Source organism: Triticum aestivum, chromosome 5A (genome assembly GCF_018294505.1).
Source record: "Triticum aestivum cultivar Chinese Spring chromosome 5A, IWGSC CS RefSeq v2.1, whole genome shotgun sequence".
Classification (NCBI taxonomy): Eukaryota; Viridiplantae; Streptophyta; class Magnoliopsida; order Poales; family Poaceae; genus Triticum; species Triticum aestivum.
In genome coordinates, this window is record NC_057806.1 from 598,207,850 (window position 1) to 598,214,130 (window position 6,281).

Sequence of the window (6,281 nt, forward strand, 5' to 3'; positions counted from 1 at the left end):
GCTTAATAGCTTGCCAGCAGACTCAATCGGTTCTTGGGAGGACCTGGAAGCCGCATTCCTCGACAACTTCCAGGGCACTTACGTGCGACCGCCGGATGCCGACGACTTAAGCCACATAATTCAGCAGCCAGAGGAATCGGCCAGACAATTCTGGACACGGTTCCTAACAAAGAAGAACCAAATAGTCGACTGTCCGGACGCAGAGGCCCTAGCGGCCTTCAAGCATAACATCCGCGACGAGTGGCTTGCCTGGCACCTGGGACAGGAAAAGCCGAAATCCATGGCAGCCCTCACGACACTCATGACCCGCTTTTGTGCGGGAGAAGACAGCTGGCTAGCTCGCAGTAACAACTTATCAAAGAACCCTGGTAATTCGGATACCAAGGACAAAAGTGGCAGGACACGTCGGAATAAGCAAAAACGCCGCGTTAACAGTGACAGCAACAAAGACACGGCAGTCAATGCCGGATTCAAAGGCTATAAATCCGGTCAGCGGAAAAAGGCATTCAAAAAGAATACTCAGGGCCCGTCCAGTTTGGACCGAATACTCGATCGCTTGTGCCAGATACATGGCACCCCCGAAAGGCCAGCCAATCACACTAACAGGGATTGTTGGGTGTTCAAGCAGGCAGGCAAATTAAGGGCCGAAAATAGAGACAAGGGGCTGCACAGCGACGACGAGGAGCCCAAGCCGCCGAACAACAATGGACAGAAGGGCTTTCCCCCACAAGTGCAGATGGTGCACATGATATACGCAACCCACATTCCCAAGTGGGAGCGGAAGCGTGCGCTATGGGACGTATACGCGATAGAGCCAGTCGCCCCAAAGTTCAACCCATGGTCCTCCTGCCCGATCACTTTTGATCGAAGGGACCATCCCACTAGCATCCGACATGGCGGCTTCGCCGCATTGGTTCTCGACCCAATCATCGACGGATTTCATCTCACAAGAGTCCTCATGGATGGCGGTAGTAGCCTGAACCTGCTTTATCAGGATACAGTGCGGAAAATGGGCATAGATCCCTCAAGGATTAAGCCCACAAGAATGACCTTTAAAGGCGTTATACCAGGTGTAGAAGCCAACTGTACAGGCTCAGTAACACTTGACGTGGTCTTCAGATCCCCGGACAATTTCCGAAGCGAAGAGTTAATCTTTGATATAGTCCCGTTTCGTAGTGGCTATCACGCCCTACTCGGACGAACCGCATTTGCAAAGTTCAATGCGGTGCTGCACTATGCATATCTCAAGCTCAAGATGCCAGGCCCTCGAGGAGTAATTACGGTCAACGGAAACACCGAACGCTCCCTCCGTACAGAGGAGCATACGGCGGCTCTCGCAGCGGAGGTACGAAGTAGCCTTATCAGGCAATTCTCCAATCCGGCCATTAAAAAGCTAGACACTGCCAAGCGTGCCCGGAGTAACCCACAGCAGGACCGCCTGGCACACTCTGAGCAAGCATAGCAATGCGGCCCCAACCCCAGCTGTCGCGACATAGCGAAACCAGTACCTCGCGTACATAACTACGCCCTTGAAATACCATGGGCACAGGGGAAGGGGCACAGTAACGACACGCCCAGAATACGGCTTAAAACATACTAGGGGCTGCCGGATTCTCTTTTTAATTTTTTCTTACCTTCAGGACTCCATACTTCGGACAACCTGTTCGGCAATTCGACTACCCCACAAACGATGCAAGATCCAGGGAGGCAGACAAGCCATGCCGCACTATGGAACTCCCAGGTGGTCTCTGTTACGAGCGGTATACCTGTTTTAAATACAATTCCGCGGCTTGCCCCCGGTCAGGACATACTGAATAGTCCAATATCTTTTGCTTACCGCACTATTTGTATCGTTCGGCTTTGATAAATAGCCTTCATATAAACAATGCATAGCTTTTGTCTATTTTCTGCATTACTCTCTTTTATATATGTTCATTAATGACATGTTGCACCCGTACAATGTAGTACGGCAAGTACGCCAGGGGCTTCAGTACCCTTTAATATGGTGTGAGAAGTCCGTACACTTTCACAAGTGCGGCACCCCGAACTTATAGCACTATATGCATCGGCTCCGAATCATGATTTGGGTCAATGGTTGGGTTTGCCCGGCTCCTATGTTTTGGTGCCTTACGTTCCGCTATATCGGCTAAGGTAGCACTAGGAGAACCACTGCGATTGTGCCCCGGTTGAGCTGGGTTAAGCACCTCAGTGGAGAAAGCTAAAACTGACTGTCATGATGAGGCGAGAGACCGGTCGCTGTTCGAGAGGTTTTTTCGAGTCCCTAAAGACTTATGCCGCTTCGAGCGAGGAGCCGAATTTGTCCGGCCAAGGCGTGGATAGTGCCCCGAACTCGGTCTTCCGAACTAGGGGCTTCGCCGAAATTTAAAATTATAAAGTTCTATGGCTAAGTGAGAGTGTTCAAGCATTATAGTCCGATTGCCTGGTTCGTTGTGCTGAGCGCCTCCCTCGAAGGACCCAACTATGGGAAAAAGAGCGCTCAGGTTTATCCCGAACACCCCAGCACTAGTGGCATGGGGGCAGAAGCCGACGACTGGCCATCTCTCAATTTTTTGATAAACGGCCGCACAGAAAATAATATTTTAAATTCAACAAGCATTGCTTAAGCGCCTATGAACAAGTTTTCAGCGCATAGGATAAAAATGAGCGAGTTTATTCAAAAATTACATCCTTGGTACATTCATCCGCCACAAGGCGGGCACCCGCAAGAACATCCTTATAATAGTTCTCGGGCTTGCGATGCTCCTTCCCCGGCGGCGGCCCGTCCTTCACAAGCTTCTCACCGTCCAGCTTACCCCAGTGCACCTTTGCACGGGCAAGGGCCCGAGGGCACCTTCGATGCAGACGGAGCGCTTGATGACCTCGAGCCTTGGACAGGCCTCCACCAGCCGCCGCACCAGCCCAAAGTAGCTCCCAGGCAGGGCCTCTCCGGGCCACAACCGAACTATGAAGCCCTTCATGGCCTGTTCGGCCGCCTTGTGGAGCTCGACCAGCTGTTTCAGCTAGTCGCTCAAGGGCACAGGGTGTCCAGCCTCGGCATACTAAGACCAGAACACCTTCTCCGTCGAGCTGCCCTCTTCAGCTCGGTAGAATGCAGCGGCGGCGGATACGCTGCGGGGAAGATCTGCGAATGCCCCTGGAGAACTCCGGATTCGGGTAAGTAACAAGTAGTTTACTTTTATATTTCTGCTTTGCATAAAGAAGGCCTTACCCGCTGCTATCTTCTTAATCTCCTCCAACTCTTGGAGGGCCTTTTGGGCTTCGGCCTTGGCAGACTTGGCAGTCTCAAGGGCCGCCGCGAGCTCGGACGCTTGGGTCTTTGACTCAAGCTCCAAACTCTCATGTTTTTTCATGAGAGCCTGAAGCTCTTGCTGCACCTCGCCGACCTGAGCCCCAAGTTTCTCTCGCTCGGTGCGCTCCGCGGCCGTTTTCTTTTCGGCCTCGGACAGCGCCTGCTTGAGGGTCGCCACCTCAGTCGTGGCCCCTATAATAAGCAGTGCAATCCTGTTATTTTTTGCAATCACGCCTCTCTATAGGCACTTTTTCTGTAAGGTATTTCCTATCTTCTTTTTCCTCGAGCTGCCGCTTGGCAAGGCCGAGCTCTTGCTCAGTCCGCTTAAGGTCCTGTTTCAGGACACCCACCTCCGCAGTCAGTGCGGCGGTGGATAGCAGCGAAGCCTCCACACGCATATTGACTCTTTATTGTTAGACTCCTGCGAAATTTACTAGATCCTCTATTCGGCTTTTCTTTTCGAACACCAAACAGAGCATCAGGGGCTACTGTCTATGCGGTTATATTTTTACATATTTTTACTTACCTCGAAGCCCGTTAGGAGGCTAGCGCAAGCTTCACTCAGTCCGCTCTTGGCGGACTAAACCTTCTGAATCACCGTACTCATAATAGTATGGTGCTCCTCGTTGATGGAGGTGCCGTCAAGCACCTCGAGCAGATTGTCCGGCACCTCCGGTTGGATGGAGGCCGCCGGCTCAGAAGGCTTGCTCCTCTTGGAAGGAGTTCGCCTACCGCGGTCCGGAACTGTTGAAGATTCCGGCGCGGTGTCCGGCACAAAGCCGGACTTGGAGCCCTGGGGGGTCTTGTCCCCTTTACTCCTGGGGTACGGGAGGTCGCCCTGCGGCTCCTCCAGGACCACCTCCTCCTACCCCGGAGCTCGTTGCGACGCCACTTCGGCGTCGTCCGCAGTGCGGGGGGGAGACAGCGGGTGGAACTGAGTTCACGTCCGATGAATCCAGGGAGCCGCTCGACGACTCGTTGAGTTCGTCCCGGGGCGGGCTGCATAATTATGTTCGACATTAGGGAAAGCTGTGCAACAAAGGAACATCATGAGTTATTCTGATATCCGAACTTACGATTTCGCCGGATGCTTGGCCCTGTTTGGCCACTCCTCTTTGCTCTCTTCGGCGTTGGGGGTGTAGTCCGGCGGAGGGGTCTTCCTTTTCCTAGACCCCTCGGCCTCCCCCGTTGGGGGCGGCCTTCCTCTTCTCTCCTCCCCCCGCTGGGGGGGGAGAGGTTTATTCTTCCTCCTCCTCGTCTTCACGGGGGGAGTGCGTCTCGGACTCGTCGGACGACGAGTCCGACACCACCATATGCCGGGAACTCTTTCGAGTCCCCGTGGCCTTCTTCTTCTTGGCCTTCTTCTCCGGCACCACATAAGGTGCCGGAACCAGCAGCTTCGCTAGTAGAGCGGAGGCTGGGTCTTCGGGCAAGGGAGCCGGACAGTTAATCGATCTGGACTTTGCCCGCCAAGCCTGTCAAAGGTAAGGGAGCTTAGATCCCGCATAGAGTCAAACTATGAAAAAACTTAACATCCTGTAAAAGGTGAAAATAGCTTACCTCGCTAGCGTGACGCTGCGAGCTGTATCCGCGGTCCTCGGGAGTGGATGTGGGAGCCTCGGCGCCTTTGGTTAGCACCTTCCAGACATCTTCATACGTCGTGTCGAAGAGCCTGTTAAGGGTTTGGTGCTGCGCCGGGTTGAACTCCCACAGATTAAAGCCCCGTTGTTGACACGGGAGGATCCGGCGGACGAGCATAACCTGGACTACATTGACGAGCTTGATCGGCTTGCTCACCAGGGACTGGATGCATGTCTGCAGTCCGGTCACCTCTTTTTCGTCGCCCCACGACAGGCCCGTCTCTTTCCAGGACATAAGCCGCGTGGGGGGTCTGGATCGGAACTCGGGGGTTGCGATCCATTTCGGATCGCGTGGCTCAGTGATGTAAAACTACCACGATTGCCACCCCTTCAGGGTCTCCACGAAGGAGCCCTCGAGCCATAGGACGTTGGCCATCTTGCCTGCCATGGCGCCTCCGCATTCCGCCTGGCTGCCGCGCACCACCTTGGGCTTGACGTTGAAGGTCTTGAGCCAGAGGCCGAAATGAGGGCGGATGCGGAAGATGGCCTCGCACACGACGATAAACGCCGAGATGTTGAGGACGAAGTTCGGGGCCATATCGTGGAAATCCAGGCCATAGTAAAACATGAGCCCCCGGACAAATGGGTGGAGTGGAAAACCCAGTCCGCGGAGGAAGTGGGGAAGGAATACTACCCTCTCATGGGGCCTTGGGGTGGGGAGAAGCTGCCCCTCCTCGGGAAGCCGGTGCGCGATGTCTTTGGACAAGTATCCAGCCTTCCTTAGCTTTTTGACATGGCCCTCCGTGATGGAGGAGACCATCCACTTGCCTCCCGCTCCGGACATTGCTCGAGAAGGTTGAGGTGGGAAATGCGGGCTTGGGTGCTGGAGCTCGAGTGCGCAGGAGATGGATAGGCAAAAGAGGAAGAAGGCGGAGGTAAAAGGGTGGATCCTTATCCCCTTATATGGGCGGATGCGGTTGTGCGTCCCCGCCAGCCTAGTAAAACTCGCTTGCCTCCCAAGCGCCATGATAAATGGCGCGGTTGGGTTACCCACGTCCGTATTGATGAGAATCCCGTAAAGGGGGTACACGATCTCTGCTTTGACAAGACGTGCCAAGGAAACTGCCTCGCAAAACATGCTGAGGTGGAAAAGTAAAAACGATTCGAGTAAAGGACTTGGCCGTAGTGTGATGACGCACTGCGGAATACGTCGGCAGATTTGATTTGTGTCAATATTATTCTCTCTATGGCAATATGTGGAAACTTATTTTGCAGAGCCGGACACTACTCTTGGTGTTTACAATCTTCTACGAAGGACTTGGAGGAGGAACCCACCTTGCAATGCCGAAGACAATTTGCGCGCCGGACTCGTCGTCATTGAAGCCTGGTTC